Source organism: Polyergus mexicanus, unplaced genomic scaffold (genome assembly GCF_030449975.1).
Source record: "Polyergus mexicanus isolate NDT 795.1 unplaced genomic scaffold, iyPolMexi1.0 SCAF_16, whole genome shotgun sequence".
Lineage (NCBI taxonomy): Eukaryota > Metazoa > Arthropoda > Insecta > Hymenoptera > Formicidae > Polyergus > Polyergus mexicanus.
In genome coordinates, this window is record NW_027223336.1 from 1,388,440 (window position 1) to 1,413,285 (window position 24,846).

The window sequence follows — 24,846 nt, forward strand, 5'->3', positions numbered from 1 at the left end:
CCACAAGCGAGACAAGATTACTGTATTGGATTTCATCGAGCGCTTCTCGATCACTTTGCGACCGGGATGGTCAGTCTTCGAAGCACCTGGACGACCTAGAGCCATTATACGTATGCTGGACGGTATATCCGATTTCCGAGGCTGTACTTGACGGCCTCCCACGTTCTGAAGACGTAACCCAACCTAGCCTAGAAACGACTAGACGAAAAGCGTACTCGGCGCGGAGAGACCGAGGGTACGACCTCGGCGGGCCATCGGCCTGGCACACGGTGACCTCCCTCGATCTAGGGCGCTGCAACCGTGCTCTGACGTCATCTTCGCTCACTCACTCAACCAGTCGAGTCAACCTGTGCATTCAGCCGCACGATACATGCTTTCTCGAGTGTTACCGTATAGCCATCCCAGCTGGACGACTGATTAAAGATGAGGAAAGGGACAATGAAGAAGCGTTACGTTGACTTTACAATTACCTTGATAGACTCGAATAATCTACGTTTCGTATTAAAACATTCATTATAAATATTCATAAAGAGATAAGCATATATATATATATATATATACAAAAATAATACATATATAAAATATATTATATATAATAAAAACAATAAAAAAACTTATTCTCTAAAAAAAACTTTTATTTGATAAGTGCAAATTTCATTCTTCTTTATAATCGACAAATTCTAAATAAAACTTTTATAATATCTTTTAATAGATTCAAGATAAACAAAAGTGACGTGCATTAATTAATCTTATTATTAATTATCAAAGTAAAAGCGACTACTATTTCACATGTGTTGTATAGCGTAAAAAGGAATCGAGAGGAAAATAGCGGTTTGGTGTGAGAGTGCTTTTAAGAGAACGACGGTTAGAACAGATCACTCTGTTGACCGACACTCGGTGCGTTGCCCGATCGGCCTTCGAAATCGGGGGCGCATATTCCATTTGCAATGAAGGGGTTTGAAAGGACATCCTCTCGGGTATAGAGACGCGCAAACGTCATCGACGATGACGACAAGGCAGAGGCGAAACATGACTTTCGCGTCGAGGCTACTCAAATTGCCGCAAATGTAATTCGCGGGGAAAAAAAAAATGCATACTTCTATTTCCGCACAACTTTTCAGCCCTACTTTCCCGTCTCGGCCTCCTGCGTCGTCATTGATTTATTCGGACATTCGCGTCCCAGTCGAGTCGTTACATTGTCACGGCATATTTATCGCGTAATATATTTACGCCATCCAGCGACGCCATATATTCATGACGACTATTCGTAGCATCGAGTTATCGTCGTGGAGGAGAGCGCGAGGGAGAGCCGGACGGGAGAGAGTTGGGAGAGGGAGAAGGACAAACATCATAGAGATCAGTACCACTCATCGCGCGCAATTAACGTTCAACATCTATATCTAATTTTAAATGATTTAATTGCTCGTCTTAGAATTTATTCCATGTAACTTCGCTCGTCGTATAATTCGCGTCCCATGCTGTATAAAACGACAATTTAGATTTGCGCGCGACGCGTAATTCTGCCAATAGCTTGCTTCGAAACAGCTGTTAATCCGTTAAAAGCCATTGGCCACAGGACAAGGGCTTGCGGAGAGTGCCCCTATGGCAGAACAAACGGAAGATCTCTGCTCCGTAAAGAGAGAACGTATGCATTATATATATATATGTGTTAAATTGATCTGATCTCTTTGTCCCACCCTCCCTTTCTTTCATTACGGTTATTCGCAACGGTCGAACGAAGAGCCAAGTGAGAATTGTTCCCTTGTGTTCACCGAAGATATTCTCTCTCGGCGGAGCCTTCCCTTTTCTCGTCTTTCTCGCGCATCTCCCCCCCCCCCCGTCTCTCTCTCTCTCTCTTTCTCACTCTCGCTATCTCTTACTCAGTCTCTCTGGCTCTCAGTGACACTGTCGCCGTTTCTCTTTCGGATCCACGAGATTGCTAGCGAACGTCCCCATTTCCGAAGGCCGTGTGCGGACGACGAACCACCGCCGTCGAGGACGGGGTGAGCGGCTTTGGCCACGCGGCTTGCCTTTGCGCCTTAGGGTGCTTTCACAGCCTCCTCGACAATGCACCGACGACAATGGCAAGATGCGTGTTCTTTTTCTACTCGAAACTTTTTCCCTCATCTTTCTGCGGAATGTGAGAGATGGAAAAATTTTCAAAACTTTAAATATCGAGAACCTGAGATCTTTGGATCCTTAAATCTTCCGAGCCTTATATCGGATTGTCAAATTAGCAAATATCTTACTGTCAGAGGAATAATAAATAATCTTAGATTTTAAGAGAAATCACAAACTCTTGCGATATATTATCCATCTAGAAAATGTACGTACAAAAAATTTACCTTGCGAAAAAATATTAAATATGCTACAGTATCGAAAAGATCGTATTAACAATCGCTATTACACAATGTCAAACGTAAAAAAACTTTAAGTTAACGAAGAATTTATTATAAATACTTTTTAGGCCAATGATCGATTAGAGTTTAAAAGATCCATTATATAATCGTAAATTATTAAAACCGATAAGATATATATACTCGTGCTATTTTAGCACGCGCTCGAATAATTCCATAGTACTCGACGTAATAATCTGTTATTATAAGGCATTCGCGTTATATCGCGTAAAAGAGAAGCAACGACCGATAACGAGAATAATAGACGATAATATCGTAACGCAAGGCACTCGAGATCCAGAGAGTGAAATTTAATTGTAAGATTTCTCAATCCTCGATTTTCTTAGCGAAAGTAAATAGCGATTCTTTCAACGGGTAAGACGATTCGAAACAATCCAAGTTATATTTCTTGAATTAGAAAGATTTTTATATCTATCGCAATGCACGGAGTGAAGATTTTATTATAAAATATAAATATCCTTTTCTCATCAAATATTATATAAATTCTTCTTCCGTCTATCTCTCTCTCTCTCTTTGAATTATGCATAAGTGTATGAATAGTAAGACGAACAGTGTTTAATGTGATTTTTTTGTTTGCTCGCGCATTACTTAAGTGGCAGCTTTAGCAACAAGATTGAGCTCCCGCGATCGAGTCTGCGATCGAGAATGCCTGCATTCAGTCGCTAATGAATTTCGCAACCGCTGCTGTTTCGCGACTACGAACCGCTTCGCTTGCTCGTGGGCGGACTTATCCTTGGTGCTTTCTAGCGCAGATGGAGCTCGAACAGAATGTAGCAGGATGTTATAGGATAGAAACGATAGATGTTTGTAGCGTCTATTTTCTTATTCATTATCTTTAAAAAGTCAAAGATCCGAGGGTCGACGGACTTGGAAAATCAAAGAGATTTCTCAAGGATCTCGAGTCTTTCAAAGTCCGGTAAAAGATCAAACGGCCTGGAATTAGCGCTATTGATAGCGGCGACGCGCGCGACTCGCGATCGTCGTGCTGCAAAATTAATAATTCTGTCGTCACTTTGGGATTACGTTCTTAGAAATTCAGTGTGGTGTAACGAACACACACGCGGACTCGAAAGTTCCTCATTTCGTAACGCCGTGAACGGACCCGAGTTCGACGTCCGCGCTACGCTCAGGCATGAATTCGCCGTTTCATAATAGCCGATCGAACGCCACGAATCTACCCTCCATCGGCTAAGAAAGGCCGGAATCGAAGCGTTTCTAAGTCTGGCATCGCAGCCTACGTTGGCGATCAAACTCCTTTGAGAAACGACTTCCTTGACGAAAGGGACAGTCGTTTATAAAATCGTATAGAGATAATCATTCCATAAATTTAGTAAGGGAAATAGAACTTCTCTGTGATTAATAGAGGCGATTCGAAAAGCACGACTGTGTCGATCGATATAAGCAAATTCACGTTTCGATTTTATTACGCTACGCGTTTTTTCGCTTTGATAAAAATACTCTCATTCCATTTCAATTCTCTTCGATTTCTGAATTTTCATAGATTATATATTTTTTATTATTTTTTCAATAACCACATTCTCCCTTTATGTATTCTTCATAAATTTAAGCGAGTCTATTGTTACTCTCTGAAATTCTCACAACGAAAGTGTTCGCGAAACCGAGCGCGGAGCGAAATTCCTCGCTGATTCTCGCGAGCGAAACGGGTCGGGCGTCGGGCTTGTATCGAGTCGAACGACAACGACAGCGCGTTATTAGAGGCGTTTGATGACGCAAAGTGCGGAGGACGGAGAGGATGGGCAGGGTACGAGGAGAGGAGAGAGACTCGCCAGGTCGTTGTTCTCTCGCCGTTAGTGGGACACTTTCGGCGTTACTGGCACGCATTGCGCGCACGCATGCACGAACGCTGCTTCTCGTACTCTCCTTTGGCCTGCGCTGACTAACTCAGTGACGCAGCTGCCGATTAATCTATCCTAATTACTGATATTAGTTAATCGGCTTGGATTTTAATGTCAGAGTGTAAATAATCAAACATGCGAAGATAAAGAAGATTTTTTCATGTATCTTGAAGGAATATTTTAGTTTACGACGAAACGTAATGATAGATTCGCGATTTAAATTTCACCGTTTGAGAAGATCCCCGATAATCTCCGATACACGCATTCGTATACACGCACGTATTTGTATACGTGCACACACGATATCGAGCTGATACATATAGATCGACTCTCGTATGTGTGTTAATATCGCTCGCCTTTCGTATACGCGGTGTGTCAGTGCGCCGGCCTAGATTCCCGCGGGTTCAACACTCGCTATCGAGGTGACTGCTGCTCGCTCTCGGTGCTTGCTCAACTCAACCCAACGACCGAATAAGCTCCCACCGAGCGCAGCCATTATTCGCGAAACGGCAATGTTCATCGGGACCTCCTCCGCCGCGAATCTCGATCGGCCGCTCGTAAAATCGTCCGAAAGTAAATGTTTCCAAGGTCTGGAAGATCCAAGGTCCGAGAAATCAGAGATCTAAGAAATTTTTAACTATATCGTGGATACACACACAGAATCTAGAATAATTTAAGTCATCGAAGAAGTCTCTCTCGGTAAATAAAGATTACGAGAAGGGATTTTAATATTTTACAAGATACTCTCGAGAGATCGAGCGATGTATAAGACGTAACGTAGTGTCGTCGCGGAACGAAACTTTTCGAGATGCATCTCGAAGCATTCGAGAAATTTCTAAGGAGCCGAAGCGAAACTGAACTACAGTTGACGGGCTGGTTGCTCAACAGGGCCGGGGTAACTTCTCATGGTGCAGCGACCGTTCGAGGACGCGTTACAAGCAGTTCAACGCGTTTTGCCCGCCTACTTTTACTTTCGCGCGCTAGCACCACGTCCCGGCCGACTTAACGGGGCTGTTGGGAGTTATCGATCCTTGATCGGATCGATAAAAGATAGGGTGGGGCGCGATGAATCTTAATTTCTTCCGATAATGAGCGCGATGAGTCGTGTTTTTAATCGATCGCGACAGTAATATTGAACAACGTGGATTTAAACATTTCTGGAAAAAAAAAGAAAAAAGAAAAATACTTGGACGATACATTTATACGAAATTTCTTTCGTACATAATTTTATAAGAATGGACGAAATGAGTTTTACCGAAACTGAAACCATCAGAGATTTCTCTAGCTATTTCTTCGCTCTTTTACAATAGAACGTTCACAAAGAATACGTCAACGAAGCTAGCCGTTCTTTTCATTCGTACTACATCGTCTACACCGATTCAATATCCCGAATTATGAATATGAAATAACGAATAGTCGAATACCAAGATCAATTGCACATTATATCAGTCTACATATCGCTTCTTACGCAACCGAAAGTGATGAAATTGGGAGGAAAAGTTTTATTTCCTAACAAGACGAGACGAACAACGCGCGCGAGAAAGTAGCCAACTGTGATTGCAGCGGTTGCATAATTTCCGGAATAGAATCCCGTGAGATTAGCCCGTGTTATAAATTTGCACAGGACGCAATTTGAATAAATATCTATTATCAGTAGTCTCGCGCGATGGTTGCGGCTCGTTTCGTCATGGAACCACGAAACTACTCACTTGTATTTATTTTCAAAATTTCTGCTCTTATATTTTAACGCTAAGGTAACATGTTACATGTACATACGATCGTGTTTATGCTGAAGGAATTGCATCCATGTAATGATTATTCAAGACTATCGATCCTAGTCGTTAAAATTTTGCTTTACGCAACGAGTTAGGTAAACGAGAATGTTTTTCATGACGCGATAAAACTTTTACTATATGTTAGAACAATCTTCAAAATTTCACATTCTTAATTATATATGCAGATACATAAATAAATGGCCATTAGAAAAATATTGATTGTTCAAGATGTTGCAAGTAATTGTTCCACTGTGATACGCGTATGTATCGTTCTCTGCAACATACATTCGTTCATTACGTCTTATGGCTTAAATCGGGGCACACGGTCGACTTACGTTCTACTGTTTTCACCGCGAAAGCGAAAGAGAGTGAAAGCGTTTCATAATATACATTATCCTAATAATGAAGGAGTGGCATCTCCGAGAGAAATTGCACGACTCGATTACGACTCGGAATAAAATTTCGGGATGCTCGATGATATAATAAATTCGTACTTAAAAAAAGAAAAACGATACTCTTACGCATCACTTTGTTGACATTAATTACCATATACTATTCCAACTGTCAATAATGCGAATGCGATAAGAGCCGATGTGTGGAGGAACGTGTACGTGAAAAAAGATCTCGAGCTGTATGCATCTTACTTGAGTTACGTCAGGTTAATAAACTGTTACGACGCGGGTAAGAACGTTTAATGATTACCGATGCGATATTGCGAAGCTTAACGAGAATGAAAGTAAAAAAAAAAAAAAAAAAAATCCGTCTGGTTGAGAGTCGCTGGCTAGTGTGTAATAGTTTCGATCGAAAGGAGGTTACGGAGTGACTGAACTTTGACTTCGTGTGCGAGAATCGGTTACGTGCACGCATACATGCTCAGGCACGTTTAGCAAATACCATCACAAGCCCGAACAAACTAGCTGGCGTCGTATGCACACCAATGCACCGGTGCATCGGAAAATCTATATAGTTGATCAACGAACCAGCCGAGTCGCCACGTGTCACGCGTAATTGCACGCATGCATTATGCGTGAAATTTGCAGATGCGTCCTGCAATCGAGTTTGCGCGAAGTCTGATCTCGTCGCTTGTGACTTAACGTAGAGATTTTCTCTTTGCTGTCGATACCAGATGAGCATCGAACAAGCGCAACATATTAACGATATACGTTCTAATAATATAACATGTAGGTAAATATATATTCTCATTTAGAAATATCACTAAAAAGTTATACAAATAATAACTGTGCCATGTAAAAGAAAAAAAGTTCAGGATTGCTTTAAAAATCAAAATTGCTTTTCCTTAAATTTTATTTTCTTTAATTAATGTGCTTTTATCTCTACAAATTTTACATAATAAACAATGGCTATAAAAGTTTCTTAACTTTTCGAATTTAATGATATTATTCTATTGATTCTTCGCGAACGAAGCTTTTCTAGATTTTTCAAAAATATTCAAAGGAAAAGATTGGAAGGATCCAACAATAGTAAGGCTCCAGTGAACTCAAAATAATCGAATTTATTTCAATCGCGAGAAAACTGGAAATCGTGCGAAGTGAAAATTATATCGCGTCTCACATCGACTTTCACATTATTAACAGAACGCCGTTTGCAGAGTTGTATCAGCAACGCTTACTTGTATGTAAGAATGTTTGTGTCAGTAATCGAAAGAAAGAGAAAACGGCCTTAAAACTGTCATTTATTCTATGTAATAATAGTTATCAATTAAATGCGAATTAGTTGCGAGTATAAAATGCAAATTAAGAGACCACCCATTCAAAAAGTATATTAAGTAATCGTTTAAACAAGATCTATTTTAAATATTTAAGGATTTTATGCGAATATATTTAAATATTTCTTAAAGCGCAAAATTTGAAAAAAAAAATTAATTATAAAAATTTTATATATATTTTATTTTGCAAATAAAACTCTCTCTCTCTCTCTCTCTCTCTTTCTCTCTATGTACAAAATTAAAACGTATATAAAATTTTATATGCTTGCTACATATATAATTATAATTAAGGAGCGAAATATATATATATATATATATACACATATATATTTCGCTCCTTAATTATTACTAAAATATTATACTACATCTGTCAAACATTGAACACGATTTGAATGATTGACGTCCCGTACAATTTATTTCGCGATAGTGAACCGGATAGCAGGTCCATAAAGGGCTGTGTGGTATCTAAAATGAGACATGCATGGAATATAGCATGCCGTTACCACGCAATTCGCAGCAATGCAATTGCGCAATATACTTTTGCGGTAAGGATACTTAATCCGGCTGTCTACCCTCTCACTTCGTCAACAATACGGAAAAAGTACGGCGTGATGGTGCATTGACCTGGCCTCGAGGAAAATTATCAGGGTTCGTTCGTAACATACCCTCGAGAAAATCATAGAGCATAATTGTGTAAAGACTCAAATGAAACTAAATTAAGCTTTTTGAAGATCCAGATGGATATGCACTATTTTAAAACGATGATATTTCCAATGTTCTTTCTATATATAACATAATTCAATTCACAATTTACAAAAATCTAGTATCGAAAATAAATTAATAAAATATAGCACATAAATTGATTTTTTTATTTTTTATCAAAAGAATTATACGAAATAATTTATTATCAACAATCATGTTAACTCTTTTACGTAAAGAAAACAGCGACATATCCGCTCGAGCAGGTCTCAGTCGCATGTGAGATGTATTCGCGCGATTGATAAGGGATCAAAAACACGTAAAATCAGACCAACCAGAGTCAGTCAAGTAGGTAACTTCCGTATCGGGCAAACCACTCTCCTTCGACGGGTTGGCCGAAGTAGTAGGTGGCAGTACAGTTCAGACCATAGAAAATGTGAGAAGCTCTTGCCAGACCACTCTGGTTTACAATATATCCGATAGAGTCTGCTGGCATCGTATCACTGGGCGACATCTGCTGTTCATCAAGTTATACTACTGTCATATGACAGCGCAACAGGTGTCATGTGAAGCCGCGCACGTGCGAAACCGCGTCACGTGACTTCGCTCCACGTGGTTTCTCAACGCTTGCATGAACGCAACATTTTGACATGACATAATAACTTTATATTATTATAATAATTTTGCGTGTGTCCAGAGAAGAAATATAGTATCGATATCATTCGTATTATTAAATTTTTAAGTTGTTTCGTAATTACGAAAAATTGATATAATAACTTTTAAAATATTGTGTAAAAAAATCTAGATTATTGATTTCAGCAAATATCTTATAGCGCAAATCTTTTGATGCACATTATAGCAAATCAAATCTGTTATCATTGTTTCGTGACATTTATATGGATCATCAATATTAGATAATATATAACGAGAGTTAGTATAGATAAATAATAATTAAGAATATTATTTTACTTACAAGTGATTTGATTAAAATAATCATTCGGCTCCGAATCAGTTTTGAACTTACCTGAAACAAAAAGAAAGATATATAAAAAATATTGTCTCATTATGTAATGTCATCATTTCTCTTATTTCCGATATATAAGGATTATTGATTCTTTAAATCTCCCTTGAATTTCTATTAAGAAATTTGTGTTAGAATCAATAATCATTTTCTAATTATAATTTAATGCTTTGATATTGAAAGAGCTTGATCAAACCACGAATGATGACATCTCGTTTTGTGGGAGTATTATTATCATTGTTTCCTCGATATAGCAATATCAAGTAAAATAATTTTATTAAAATTATTTAAGAATTTTATAATATTTATAGAACATCTATCGCATACAAGTATATTCTCTCTTTAAATACATATGTATATTATTATTATGATTCTTTTATATTGTAAATCAAATCTCTCAATGTGCGGTCTAAGGCTAATCATGCGGGTACGATACGTGGTGAGAAAACAAAGTCTGAAATATGGACCGCTATGTTTACGATGTAAATAGGTGTAAAAACCGGAAGCGGGCTGCGAGATCGAAGCTTAGAGTTCGAGGGCGAATCGTCGCCATCTCCTCGACCCTCATCCCAGCCAAGTTCGATCTTCCTCTCTACTAACCGCCCCTAAAGTCCCGGCACGATTTCCAACCCTGGAGACCTTCACCCCATTTAGCCTTCACCGAGCTCGCTGGATTCCGGGCTTTCGAATGGCTATATATCAACGAGAGAACCGGGCTCTTTGTCCGCGAAACTTTGCTGCTCTATCGAAATATCGCGCGACACGTAGATCCGAAGACAAAGAAAAGCATCACACAACTGCACCCCCACAATCCAATAGGGGGAAGGAATTGGGAGTGTGCGCTTACTTTGCATTCCGATCGGCAAGCGCAGACTTCATTCTCCTTGACGCGGTAACGGTCTTTGTTCCATTTTTCCGATTTTCGACACGTTTTCCATCGGATTTTCCTCAATCAAGCAATCAGGAATAAAATTTTTTTACATATAATATATTAATTGCACTTATAAAAATTATATTTTATATATTAGAGGAAAAGATATTTTCTTTTTATTATATTTTGAATATTCGTATAGAAAGGGAGAAATATATAATATACTTAAAATTACATAACTCTAAAGGAATCTCTCAGGACTTCTAAAGGAAGAACTTAGCTATATTCCTTTTTAAAACGGTTTGATCGATTGTATGTAATGGGCCGTCATTCCATTATCATCGACCTTTGATGAAACGAATGTGGATCCCTTTGAATCTATCTTCTTATTTTAATTATTATTTAATTGAACATAGATTAATAACTTTGTGTGATTACTAAAAGGGATGAGCCGAATCCTATCGAATGTTGCGCACTTCCGGCGATTATTGCGAATCACCCCCGTGCGTATCGCACGGCGATATCAATAAATCTGTAGGACAAGAATCGATTCAATATTCTCATCCGCGATATTTTATCTCCGCCAGTTCCTATCTACTCCCCGTGACAGTAACCCAAATCCCACGAGTACGTCCAAAGTGATCGTCGCGCGCACATTTTGGGGTCAGTAGACGAAGAGGAACCGAGGCAGCACGTGCCGTCGTTGTCAGGGTAACGACGACCTTGTCCCGCGCAATCAACCCCGGAATCCCGATACCCTCTCTTCCGGTATCTTTACCAATCGGCAAAGGCCCGCCATATGGCGATAATGTTTGCTTAATGTCGTCATAACGCTGGAATAAACTCGTGTTTCTACTTTAATCATGGCAATTCAACAATTGTGTCGACTCGTCGTTTATTTATTTGCTTTCTTATTTATCGAAAAAATTTGTTACTCTGAAATAGCTTTCAAGAAATATCATGTATGCTTAAATAAAAAATTCTTTTACAATATTTTGAAATATCAATTGTATATACAATAATTGTAAAATGAGTACAGGATAAAAAATTGTAAAAAATAATTTTGTCATTAAATTTCCTCTAAATAGATTATATTTAATGTTAAATTATATATATAGTATTTAATATTAAATTATATATATACGTGTAATGCATAAGTAGTGTAGTGGACGAGAGGAGAGATTGTAAAATTCAAAACGAATAATATCGCACGTGTCTCCAAGTGGAACGAACAAAGCATCACGATCGAATTAGGAACCGTCTTTGTTCCGAGATGCTTTAGGGATAGCGACGAGAGTCAACCGACCCTTCAGCTTCAGGGTCGCGAGGGATCGGGATTCTAACTTAAGGGAGAGAGAGATTGCGTCACCCCGTCTGAGGAAGTAGAGAACTTCGAAAATTGGGACGAATAATTTTCTAAATTTAATGTAAATTTGTTGATACGCGTCGAAAACTTCCGTGTCAAACCGTTTAGCCCCTACTTAATGGACTGCGCGTCTTTCATTAAAGTAATGCCTTGTAAGAAGCCATATTGATATCGTTTACATAACTTTTGTAAAAATAAATGACGATATAATTTCCAGCATGTCACAGTTTTTATAATTAATGCAAGAAGAAAGAGATATGTACGCGCAGTGTGCGTTATTTTAATACATCAAAACAGAAAGGATTAATTAAAGAGTCTCTTGCGACGGACTTAGTGAGACTATTTCGACCAAAGGTAACGAACGCCCGCATCTTTGTTCGGCGTCAGTCACTTCGTTTTGCCAGTGCAACCGTACAACACCAGTATAAGGGTGCATCGTAAACCGTCCTATAAAAGCCAAGCATCACGCAAGGGCGAATGTTGCAAGGGCCGAAGGTAGCTTTATTCGTGTAGTCATAGCAACGTACCATCTACCTTCCAATCGATAAAGTGCAACATTTTCATTCTACTGTCGTATAATAGGATTGAACTGATTAACGTATTACCGTCATTGTTTTTCAATTTGTCTTATCATTTTCGATACCTTAATGTTAAGATCACAAAAACAAAGCGTGAAAAATTACATTGCGCCAAACATAATCTTATCTGGAGAATGTATATAACTAGTCTCTTAATCGAAAAGTAAGTGTAAAAGTATACAAATTTATCATTTTATAGATCTTTGTACTTATGATCATGTTATATATAAATTTAGATATTCGCAGTAATTATGAAAAATTTTCTTTCAATGCAATAAATCTTTAATAAATAGAAATAAGAAATTAAATAAAGTCTTATATAGATAAGATTTAAGATCCTCATGTCAATAGCAATTATTCTTAATCAAATCTTTACAATATTCCGAGCAGAAAAAACGACAGATGAATCTTGATGCGAGATCCATGTCGTTTTCTTTCGGAATGATTGCAATCGTGATAACTCTCGATCGGCCGAGACAGAGGGTAAAAAGTAGAAACGCAGCTCTCGGGTGGGCGTTGCAAGGGTAGTTTAGTGGCGGTCGCTATGGAAACCCCGAAGAGCCGACGTTCACTGCACCCTCGTCGTGGACCTTGAATGAGAATCGAAGGGCATGCCATAGACGAGGGTACAGCGAATTCGCGAATGTCTATCTTTTTCTTTAAATTCGCCATTTGTGACAAGAATCTTGAAACCAAAAAACGGACATTTTCCTTACTCCTTATATCGCGAAGAGTCTTTAGAGATTTATAAAAAATATAATGTGTATTAGTTTTTCAAAAATTTCATTTTATTGTCATATCGGAAGAAGAAAAATTTTTAATTCATTATTTGGATTAAAAATTATTTTTCAAGTGACAAGTGCTACTCCTATTATTACAGACTTTAATTAGGCAGAAATAAAACTATAAAAAGATGCATATTACTTTTATCCGAGATTCTAGGAAAATATTCTTACTATTGATAGTTATACTTTTCGCGAATTTGGACGCAAATTGCCAATTTGAAGACGAGCTGAGAACAGCCATAGACCACAAACGTCTTCTCTTTTTCTTTTATTACATCGTACGAATAATAGTCCACTACTTCGCGGTACCGAGAAATTCACGGAAATCTTTTGCCTTCTCAGAGGGATCGACGTCCCGGTCACCGACATCGAGTGCAGTAACCAAGGAGTAGGTTATCCGCGGACCTTCACCGCACGACAAGAGGTCGAAGACCCTACGGTACCTTCGTCGAATGATCGATTTGTTTTAACCTTTTCGAGTTTTCTTATCGCTATTACGGTATTAAAGGTTTTTAATATAATAACGAGAGAGAGAGAGAGAGAGAGAGAGAGAGACATCAATTAATTATTAGAAATAAATTAATATAAATAATAACAAAATATTTTTATCTTGTCTCAAATATAATTTAAAAGAGATATAAAATATATGCAATAAAATTACAATAAAGACTTTAATATACAAAATTTCTTTACAGCAAAATAATAAAATATATTTTTGAAATTAATTTTGTATTTTTGTTAGAATGTGAAATTATTATAATATTACTAGAGACACGAATTATAAATCATAGGCAGGCTTTCAAAAAAATCTGCAATTTAATTCATCGTACGTTGGCGGAATTTTGCGAAACTGCATGCGAAAGTAGAAAGCAAGCAAAAGGGCGTCTCGTGCGTCCCTAGATGGGGTCTCTGTCCTTAACAGCGTAGGTCGAGGACCTTCAACGACTCGTGCAGCCTTCTATCGCCCGCCTCCTCCTTGCCCTTTCTCTGTTACCTCTCTTCCCTTTTCTCGCTAATGTTTTTTGCAACCGCCTGGCCGCGATCAACTGTTACCGGACTAGATGCCGACGCGAGCAATCGACAATGATTGCAAGTTCAGTTTCTCAATCGTATTGTGATAAATTACAAAAGTTCCGAGAGATCCATCGTACCAATTTTAATCGTTTTCATAATTTGAACAAACTTGGTCCGGATTGTATATCGTAGATACTAAAAATACTCGAATACACACACATATGTTGGAGACTGATAAAAGCTTTCTGTAAAATTGAATGAACCAAAGATTGTCCATGATAAGAATAGCGTTGAAGCGGCGAAAGAAATCCAATGTACATAAGTACTATGGCGATTGCCGATTAAGAGATATAAAAAAAAATCGTCATTGCATTAAATCGCTACAAAGAGTCTTAGCAATTCAAATGGTGACTACCGACCGATGCAAATTGCGACGTGCACTCGGGACTCTATATGTATTAATGGGTCAGTGGCATCGCGCGAACCTTGCTCGAACGTTGCACTTTTGCAGCGCTTCTTCTCCCTCGCTCTTCTTGTCTCCCTGCTCTCGGCATTTCTTCCATCGTCGGCCATTCTGTTCATCTTTTTCTCTATGTTTCTCTTTCTCTCTTCGTCTCATGTATCAAGGACTTGCTACTTGCTTAAACCGAAAGTTGACAATATTGAGATATATACATTTCTTAATATTTGTTTTTAATTTCTTTCTCTCTCTCTCTCTCTCTCTCTCTCTCTCTCTCTCTATATATATATATATATATATATATATATATATAAATAATAAATAAAATAACTAAATCTAGACGGTCTCTGAAGATACGAAATAATGAAGAATTTGAAACTTGTTCGGTAGCAGCCGTATGATTTTTGTATTAGAATGCGTAAATCATATTTTCGTACAACTATCGCTATATGCCCGTAAATTAAGCTGCTCGTAAATCAAGCCTAAAAAGGTCCAATGATTCGAGGCGTAAATAGCATTATTGGTTTATAGGCCGTCTGACTTGTTACAAGGAGGAAGGTACTGACCTCGGTTCACTACAAAAATGTCCTCACTAATCTATAGGTCTAGCGTGAAAAATTCGTCTGTGTTACCGCATATTCTCACGAATCACTACAATGAGTATGAGATACATGATGCATCATCGAAGAAAAAGAATTTCTATGAATTTTTCTTTTTATTCTTATGATCTAAATTTAGAAATCTGTTTTTAACATAAATTTATTATAAATTGTATCTTTTGAGCACATTTTTTTTTGCCTTTAAAGATTGAAAATATCGAGCTAAATTTTTGTAAAGTATGTGTGTGGCAGGTTGATTTAGTTATTAGAAGCAAGGTCGACATAAAATCCCTTCGAGCGTCGAACATATCGTGTTTCTCGCGATCAAAATGAGGATGGGAATAGAGATATGTGAAATCGGGACGGCTCGATGACGGTTACGAAGTTCGTATTGTGTCCCATAAATAGACCTTTAACCCCTTTCGTATTTCCTCTATTTTTCGAAAAAAGATAAAATGGGAAAATCTGAAGGGAATGTGAAGGGGTTTCGTTGGTTTTATCCGGGGCGGAAGTGCGAGTATTTCGATATAAGGCCCAGCTGCCGCCAAAGATCCATCTCAGGTAAATCTTTATACCCTTTCGAATGCTGTATTTCATAAATTTGGAAACCCTTCTCATGTATGTACGATCACGCCATACGTCGATCATCGCACAAACACATTTTGTATTTTGAATTGAATCCTTCAACAGGATTTCGCTCAATGTACGGGAGGCCTGCTGTAGATTTCTACGTTCGATAAGTAAATAAAATATAATAACGCATGATGGATAATAATAATATTGCAAAGATAATAATGTTTTTTTATTCAGCAGAAAGTATAGCGAACTGCAGTAAATTCCATTACGAAGAGTTAGATTGCTCAAATTGGTCGTAAATGAAATGTCGGGAAGAGTTTTAGTTTTGCGTTTAGAAACGTGTTAACGATTGTTACAGATGGACTTCAATGTACAATGCATCCTACGGATGCAACCGTTACTCATTTTCAATTGCATCTCATAAATCAAGTGTTTGGAATTTATTTTTTACGCAACGTGGAAATTTTAAATTCTTAAGTCATATATTGACCCTTTTGCGAAGCGGCTGTAAATTTCCTTCTTCTTCGACCTCCATGTATATTAGTTTACGAAACTCATCGCGACGTGATTTACTGATGACTCGAAAGGATGTTAAAATCCCGGAACTCAGATAAGACATCCAGAAAGCCAGAGGAAAAATAATTGAATAAATAAGTTTAACTAATTCAGGGGCGAACCGGAAAAGGAAGTCTGAGAAGATATAAATGTATACAATTTTTCGTAAAGGTCGTAAACATCATCGATTAATTACTTTCTTCACCTCTTCTATTTGAGTCAAGCAGGGTTGTAATAAATTTGGTTGCCTTCCTTTTCGTGTTTGCTATCCACGAATTATTAATCCGCTCCTAATCGCGTTATTGCGCGACGAGATTGGCCGAGAAGAGGCAATTTTTTGCGAAGGAAGAAGGTTACGGCCGCCTACCAAAGCAAGGAAGGGTACCCGACAAGGGATGATTCGCCTGCTTCTTTAAGGCAACGGGGATGGTTATGCGAGTGTATCCAAGGTCGGGACCGGTAAACACAACCGTTTCCTTGGTAACTATCCCTCGAGATCATGCAACCTTGGAAGATCTCGCAGGATCTCGGAATCTTTCCTTGAGGCAGCAAATGCGAATTATACTCAAACAAGGAAATTCCGAATCAACTATATACTTAAGAGCTTTTTATTATCGAGTGTCGTTAAGCTGAATCTGAATATTAAAAAGTATATAATTTCACAAGAAGAATCTGTTATTTATCGAAGTTATCTCACGATCGACTCACTGCTTATCATAATCGATATCTCATGTATTTATTTTACTTTCTTTCCTATCATCACTTTTCTTTCTTCCTATTTTTCATATCGCACATTTATCAATTCGCAAAGTCATATTGATACGACGTGCGTTATTTTTTCTGGGATTTAATAAAACCGGACGTGATGGAAAAAGAAAATTGACGTCTTCAGACGTCAGATTCCGTTTTTCTGCATATATATATTTGAATGTTTTCATAAATTATTTTGAATAATAAAGAGAGAGAAAATTACGTAATACACATACAATCACTATAATACATATATATCTACGATTACATATATTAATATTTTTTACGAATAATACGTTATTTTATATGTGTCATAATTAATAAATTATGTAAATAATATTAATATCTAAATTTCTCTCTCTCTCTCTCTCTCTCAACATTAGATATTGCTCGATATGTGAGCATGACTTCTCGATCACCCTGTACACAGATAAAGCAAAATGAGAACGTAAGAAGAACCGGGTTCGTTTACCCACAGTTATCGCAACAGGACTCTTTCGGACATAATCGCGTTCTTGTCTCGTGCAATTCTTTTTGCACGCCTCGACATGCAACGTTCAGCTTGACAGCAAAAGAAAAAGCGATCGTAGCTAATATCATACATTGAATAATTTTAATCCAACTTATAACTTTATGTTTACTTTAAAGGCGTGCAATAAAAAAAAAATATATAATATATAAATCTGAGAAAATCATAAATATTGGTAATATTAACTTTGCAATATTAACATATTTCTCTAAGTTTTTTAATATTATAATGCGTATATCATCCAACACATATATCTTCGAAAAATATAATTTTTCGTAAATTAAAATAGACAAAATGAAGACAATAATGAAAACGTGTTCGTTAATTTGACTGAAGCCGTATGACTCAGGAAGCAAAGTTTTTATTTATCAGCATACAAACCTCCGCTTGCGGAATATTTTGCTGAAATACGAGCGCTATATTCGAACGGACGGAAAGTTCGGAAACAAGAGCCGAAAACAAAGATATTCGGGCTGCTCGAAAGCGGAGCCCTTCAGCCGGCAGACAGGCCGCGTTCCCTTCGAAAGGGTTCGGCGATGATCGGGATGCAAGGAAGGAAGGAAGAAAGAGAACGACTGCGAGGAAGAACGGCGGGTGAGAGGAGAGATGATGAGAGCAAGAGAGGGAGAAAGAGGGCACAGACGGGGAAGCGGACGAAGAGAGGAGGAAATAGTCGTCGAGAGACAGGGAGAAGAGAGAGAAGTCGGGTCCGTGACCGAGCAGGATCAATGCACGACGCGGACCTTGAGAGTCCCTCCACCCTTCGCCCACTCTTCCTCCTCCCCCTCCTGTCTAATTCTCACCCAGCGACGATCCCGCCACCTCCCTCTCCGCGCTTGCTGTTCGCAGCCCTTGCACAGGCGACGCGACGACGACTACGACGATGACGATGACGATGATGACGACGACGACGAGAGTGAGACCGGCCTGGAGGGCGAGAGGAGGAAAGGGAAAGACTGGCCTCCGAGAGAGGAGAGACGTGCAGATTGCATCGTGCACAGCACCACTCTGTCAGCCATACCGACAACGCTGACCGCACTAGCACATTGCCGTTCGTCGCTGATATGCAGGCCGATGCACCGCCGTAGCCCCATGCACGACGGCCAATGCTCTTTGAGATCTGCCGAGGCTCTCTAAAAATTGCATTATTAATCCTTTACTGGTATGGTATGAACCTCCCGTATGATCTCATGCCCAATTAGTTACTGAAATCGCTGCTATTCGACAGATTGGCTTCTTTCGTATCTCATCTTGTCTCTGTAAAAATGTTTCTTCTCCATTTACTTTTCTAATATCCGATTAGCGAAATTTTTTAACTGATGATTCTAATATATAATTTGTATATTATAAAATAGAATAAAGATGCATAAAATAGATAGTCGATACAATCCATTCGCGAAGTATTATTTCGCTATAGATATTCGCTAGGATATACATAATCCTATTTTTCGAAATACATACGCGCGTAAACTAGGAAGTTACATCAGGACAGCTGCATTCTATCGAGCCAGGTCAACCCTTTTCAAAATTGTTGACCAGTTCTACGATCCCTTACAGGGGATATTTACGTAAATTTTCGCCAAAATGACGGAATATCTTTCATGCATGAACTCGGCAGCTGGACCGGCATTCGACGCAAGTGATGAGATTGAATCTCCATTGAGAGATTTACATCTGTTCGAACCCTTTTTCTGATTATAAGTCAGGTAAAAGTTTGACAAATTCTAAATTGACAATCGTTTCGGCAAATAATAATTCTGCCGACTGAAGGACATCAGCTGCTCCAGAAATGATGATGGACCAAATTTATATCTTATATATGCCAGATGTGTGATCTCATCTAAATGTATATTTAGTTATATAAAGCATACAAGTTAATAAAATTATTAATGCGTTATTTTCGATAACACACACATACACATATATAAATATATATAAATATATATAAATAAACATATTATCATAAATTGAGAATTGTTTAATCACTTTTGGCTAAAAATAGAACACGATAGAAAAGCGGTCTTCTTATTGTTAACAGATATATTATTCGTTGTATCTTTTCTTATAAGAATCGAGAAATATCCTTTTTGCAAAATAACAACGTATTCAAGATCGTTGTACTAAGTTGATTACAGAAGATATCGATAAGAGTATCTTACGCATATGCATAAATTCATGGTGCAATTCATGCAAAGAATGAATGTGCAGCGATAAATAAAATCATAAAAAATGCGTAACAAACGAACAAAGAAATTTCTTTCTTTTTTACCTGTTTTCTGTCTTTTTTTCTCTTTTTTATGTGACGTCTTTCGGAATTGCAGTTAACAAAATGCAGTTGTATTTTTTTGTGCGATATCTTTTTTTTTTTTTTCCCCCATTATGTTACGTAATTCTAAAACCATTTTGTATGTCTTCAAGAACATAGAAATTTTTAAAAATCTCGATAGGAAGAAACAATTGTTCAGTTCATCTAAATAATATAATAAGAAAGAAATGTAGTTCACTTAAGTTTCTTGTTTTTGAAAAATCTGGCTTAATATAGTAACACTTTGCATCCATAAAAGATAAAAATATAAGAGAGTACTAATATACTTTATGAATTAACCGTCAGTTTTCTAGATCTGTAGCCACTAATACAACGTCAAACATCCTCTCGTTCCCACGCCACTCATGTTTACACTGGTAGAATTTGACACCATTCAGAAATGCCAGAAAGCGTGAGACTTATAGAAAAAGGCACGATTTTTATCTTTTAAATTTGCCCAAATAACTAAGTTGAGAGAATAAAATTAACACGTATAAGAGTCAGTTCATCTTTTAACAATATAATTCGTGGTTGATTTCGTTTCTCGATTGTCGCGGCAAACGCAATCCTTTCATATATTCGGTACTTTAGGAAAGAATATGGGTATATAATAAAATTTCTTTATAATACCGCCGGTGATTTCCCCTGGCTCACGAATAGATTTATGCAATTCATGCACAAGACACCAGCCCAACTGTGGGGATGCGTTTACGGATGCATCTGCCGGGATCGGTAAGACGAGAACGCGACACGCGCGTTGTAACGCGAAACCCTTTTCGCACGAGCGATTTTACGTAACAGATGTAACGACATAACCACGTGGCTGATCTCTCATTTTCGTTTGAAAACACCGGAAGAGGACATCGCGAAATATTTGATAGCATAAAAATATCATTTACATATATTTACAAAGTTATATTGTATATATATTTATGAAAAAAAAAAAAGATTTTGGTTTAGAATAATAAAAATATATATAAATCTAAACAAAATAATGCATTAAGTAATAATTAATCTAAAGTTTTCAAAAACTAAATTACTATGTTAAAAGATTAAGAATTTTAATATGACTAAATTCTTTTATAAAATGTACATGATCAATGATTATTGCAAAAATTTATTAAAGTTGTAGATTGTATTGATTGATATTTTTTTCATAGTAAAAGCTAAATTTACATCCCCACGAAATGGACCTTTCTCCTTCCTCGAAAATCTTAAAAAGTATGGATGCATTTTAGGGACTAGAATCCAGAGAAATCAATTATCATTTTATGGGAGCCTTACATCGACAGAGAATATCAATTATTGCAATATAAAGAATTTCCACTACAAAATATCTACTGTCGTTAACATTTCCTTCTTATTTTTACAAAAAAGATCGTTTTCAGCGAGCAAAAAATATCCGCAAAAAAATTGGTGTGCGATGCATAATCTTGATAGATCTATATGGTATACATAAAAGCGTGAAAGATATGTGTGTCTAAACACACGATATATGATAATTAAAATATGCATTCATTATTTAAGAATTTATTATTTATTACACAATTTAAAAAATATATATAATTATTATATTATTAATTTTAAAAATATATATTAATACAATTCTGCAGCTACTTTTCTTACAGTTACCCGAGGCGCACGCTAGGGGTTCCTAGTTATTTCGCGAGCGTATTTACGAGACGAAGCGGGAGCGCGCGTCGAGTGCACTGCACCCCCGTCCATCCCGACGGGGGTTGGATCGATCGCGGGCGTTGGCGCCGAGGTCACCGGCTCGTCTTGCTCAGAGTAATGACCCTCACCCAGTGCAGTGCAATGGCATCGGCACCTTTCCTGGGAAATCGTAGGGGTGGTTGTCGTAGGTGCCTCTACGTCGTCGACACTATCCGATCGCCTCGTCTCGAATGCGGCGACGCGGCGAAGAAGGGGTAAAAACGCGGTTATCGCGCGGCACCGTCGGCGCCTGCGGGGGTGGTACTTCCACCCTCTCCACTCCCTACACCGCCACTGATGTTGATGAACCCCCAGCGCAGGATCGCTGGGACCTTAAACTTGGAGGGAGGGAGAGGGGAGGTCGATCATCGAACTCAACCTTCGCAGTGACCGCGATCGCGAAACGTTTTTGCTTACCTCCGCGTAAGGATGAGACCGTTACTTTTGGCTGATTAGAAACTTGAAGATTTTAATTAGTCATAAAAATTTTCCGCTCATTAAATATATCGTAATTAAATATCTGGGATCTTACATTTAAATAAATTCTATAATTATTTTATTGAAGGGAGAGTCTCTTCAACTATGAGTTTTCAAAAAAAAATCTGTATCAAAATTGAAATATAATGATTGTGAGGGACATTCTATTTCCTGGCATTTCGAGGCAATAATCATACAACAAAGAACTCAGACTCGAGATAGATTGAAGAGAGTTCCATACCCTTTGATTCTTCCCCGCTCAGCGGATAAGAAAACGGAAATGCAATTATTGCGAAACGGTGATTACTAAAATGACGCATGTGCGCTCACGAGCTTCTCTCGAGTCTTACCGGAAGTTTGCCACCGCGACAGAAAGTCTACCTGCCTCGCACGATCACCTCCCTCGTTTTCGCGGAAATGCGCTCTCGCATAATGGGAATCGAAAAGAGGAAGGGGGAACATTGATACGCAATAGCGACCGTAGGGGAGAGTGATTGGGCCATTCCACCCTGTTCTCTACCATCTAGTGACCGAGGGTCATTGCGAGACGGCAAGCCTTTCGAATGACCACTATCGCCAATGTCCTGCCACTTTCGATCCACTTTTACAGAGGAAATGCTAACATAATAGCGCGATAATAACGTCGAGAAGGGACACAGTTGAAGAACAACTCGCATGATATCGGATCAACACAAGAATAATAATACGCTATTCTTTTTCGAAAAATGTACATTTTTATCCTGTTTCTACTCAATTAAATAGAATGAAAATATTCAAATAAAATTAAATAATATTAAATTGTAAAGTTTTATGGACCTTTGGATGTATTACTCAAGTTTTATCTTGTGTAGGTCTAAATTTTGAGTCAGAAAGATAAACTTTGAATTTCTTTGGAATTTGAAATGATATAATATGCTCGAGCTTCTGACGTAATTCTTTAGATAATTTATTGAGTATATATCGAAAAATTAAATAAAAATGAATTTCTCCTTGTCAGCTGACTTTGATTGATAGCAAGGTCTCTCGTATGATATACTTAAAATAAATTAAATTTTTTTTTGTTTTCCGACTATTGATTTTTTTTTTTTTTTTAATCGTTCTTGAAATATATTACATACGTAGAAGTTGAATATTATAAGCGACAAATCACGAATCGAATCGAATGAAATATGTTAAACGATAAATAAAATTTTACATAAGATTTCGTTACGTTCTTGAAATGAAATTATAATCGGGCTCATGTTACACGTATAAACTTCCTATTCAAAACTAAAGACAATAGAGTAAACAGCTATCATTATTTGGTTTCATTATAATGATAAGATATTGCGATAAAAAGTAAAAATTTTATATCGCTTTATAATCGTAATGAAACGAAAAATGCAATCGTTCAAATCTAATACTTAAACTTTCGAGCTGTTATCGGGACAACAGGAAAATCTGACTTGGCACAAGACATCTGTAAACACGATATTTGATAAATTTTGATGGATAAATGTGTTTTATGATAAAAAAAAAAAATGTACAATGTACAATTTTTATTAAATAAATAAATTTCAACAATAAATTTCAAATTTTAACGGCAACAATTCTTGCAGTACTTTTCTATAATTTAATAATTATTTAATTATAAATTTTGTACAAGAAACAGCGTCTCTTTATAAAAGAATAAAAAATTTGTGAAGCTGTCTCCACTGCATTTGTTTCATTAATCTATTCCTATACGGAAGGAATAATCGGTGCATCGTATTGGATTGTATCGTAAGATTTTTCCTTTATTATGAAACATTATACGCGTGAAGAGAGAGGAAGAAAATTTATCAGCTTATCAACATATTCTCAAGGAGGAACACGTCTTCCTCCTAGGAGTTCCAAAGACCTATCTTCGGAAGACCCAAACTGTATTTGCCCTTCTTATCATAGCGCATACCACACGCGGGCACTTGATGCACACGTGTTGCGCGCGCGCGTGAGACACGCACACGCGTACGCACAGACAGACCTTGGCTGAAGGGTGTCTGCGTCCATGGTACACGTTGCGGGATGCAACGAGATGCACACCCTTTGATATTAATGTCCCTAGCGCGCTCGATTAGTTTCTATTAGGTTTTATGTAACGCACTTTATTATTATAACACATTACCGAATATTAATTTTATTATCGTATAATATTGAATTATTGGAGATAATTAATTATTTTCAATAAATTGTGCTTTATTACCGATCAAAACTTGTTATTCCGCCGAAAATAACATTACTATAATTGAATAAAAAGTTGTCATTATAATTTTTTAAAAATTTAATTTTTAATTTTTTTAAAAATAATAGAAGAGGGAGCACATAGTTAAAAGATGTTTAATTTTGATAGAATAAAGTTTCGAGAATAGATTTTCGAGAAGACTGTATTTTGCCTTCTTTTTATTTTTTAAAAGAGATATTTTCTATTCAGAGAAAATTCCCTTGCTCTCAGTAGCTCTGTTGAAATGTATGATGACACACCGAATCGTCACGTCACTGAGCCTTGGCCTCCAGTTAGGAGATAATACAGAACGTTGATAAGATGCAGACTATTTTAAAACATAACGACTTGACCCACTCTGGATCAACAACGGGATCGTTTGCATTCTCTCATTTACCTGAAAGTTCTCTCCTAATCGCGCCTGCTCTGCAGTATTATTGCCTCTCGATGGAATGTTTCTAACATTCCAACACATTTTAGTAAAAATTAAACTCTTAATTTAGACCTCACGTAAACTATGTAGGTGTATCGCTCT

The 24,846-nt window shown here is 37.5% G+C and overlaps 2 long non-coding RNA genes across 2 annotated transcripts in view; one reads left to right on the forward strand and one right to left on the reverse strand.

Moving 5' to 3' along the window:
• LOC138940398 (uncharacterized) overlaps positions 1–24,846 on the forward strand; it is a 160,075-nt gene that overhangs the window by 117,760 nt on the left and 17,469 nt on the right. The gene's annotated exons all lie outside the window — the stretch shown is intronic.
• The window catches only part of LOC138940397 (uncharacterized), a 40,045-nt gene continuing 24,645 nt past the window's right edge, over positions 9,447–24,846 (reverse strand). The window contains exon 4 of the long non-coding RNA XR_011447993.1: positions 9,447–9,497. This is a non-coding gene — a long non-coding RNA (uncharacterized lncRNA). The remainder of the gene's footprint in view (positions 9,498–24,846) is intronic.